Raw genomic sequence first — 564 nt, 5'->3', positions numbered from 1 at the left:
TCTTCCAATGTTTAACCACTCTTTCGGTAAAGAAATTTTTCCTCACATCCAATCTAAACCTCCCCTGGCACAACTTGAGGCCATTTCCTCTCGTCCTTTTGCCAGTTACTTGGGAGAAGAGACCAACACCCGCCTCGCTACAGCCTCCTTTCAGGTAGTTGTAGAGAGCGATGAGGTCTCCCCTCAGCCTCCTTTTCTCCAGGCTAAACAACCCCAGCTCCCTCAAGTCATATGCTGGTACTGCAGAAGAAAACCTCGTTAGCACCTGCAAACGTACAAAAGCCTTGTTACTACAAGTACCACATCAAATGGCCGACCGCGCCGACAAGACCTTTGAAAGCCTCAGCAGCCTTCGCCTGGCAACGGTGCTCGTTGCGACAAAAATACTTAAGGCAGACCTTTTAACTCCTCGGGCACTGCCAGGACACCCAGAGTAGGTCGAACGGCACTTCGGAGAGCCGAGGGAGCGCTCCGGCACGCATGCCGCAGCAAGTCGCGCCCCCGCGAGCCATGGAGCTGCCGCAGCGCGGAGCCCCCCGACATCACGCTCGCAAACTCAGGCGC

General features: G+C 55.3%; 1 protein-coding gene across 2 annotated transcripts in view; it reads right to left on the bottom strand.

Moving 5' to 3' along the window:
* The window catches only part of AKAP12 (A kinase (PRKA) anchor protein 12), a 23,795-nt gene that overhangs the window by 18,707 nt on the left and 4,524 nt on the right, over positions 1–564 (bottom strand). The window contains exon 1 of one of the 2 annotated variants that reach the window (XM_009324138.1): positions 399–433. The exons of the other annotated variant lie outside the window; for it this stretch is intronic. The gene's annotated coding sequence lies outside the window, so the exon portion shown is untranslated. Of the gene's footprint in view, positions 1–398; positions 434–564 lie in introns of those variants that run through there. 2 annotated transcript variants of the gene reach the window in all.

This window comes from Pygoscelis adeliae, unplaced genomic scaffold (genome assembly GCF_000699105.1).
Source record: "Pygoscelis adeliae isolate BGI_AS28 unplaced genomic scaffold, ASM69910v1 Scaffold105, whole genome shotgun sequence".
In the NCBI taxonomy this organism is placed as follows: Eukaryota; Metazoa; Chordata; class Aves; order Sphenisciformes; family Spheniscidae; genus Pygoscelis; species Pygoscelis adeliae.
The sequence above is the reverse complement of the archived record's forward strand: the minus strand, read 5'-3'. Positions and strand labels throughout refer to the sequence as shown.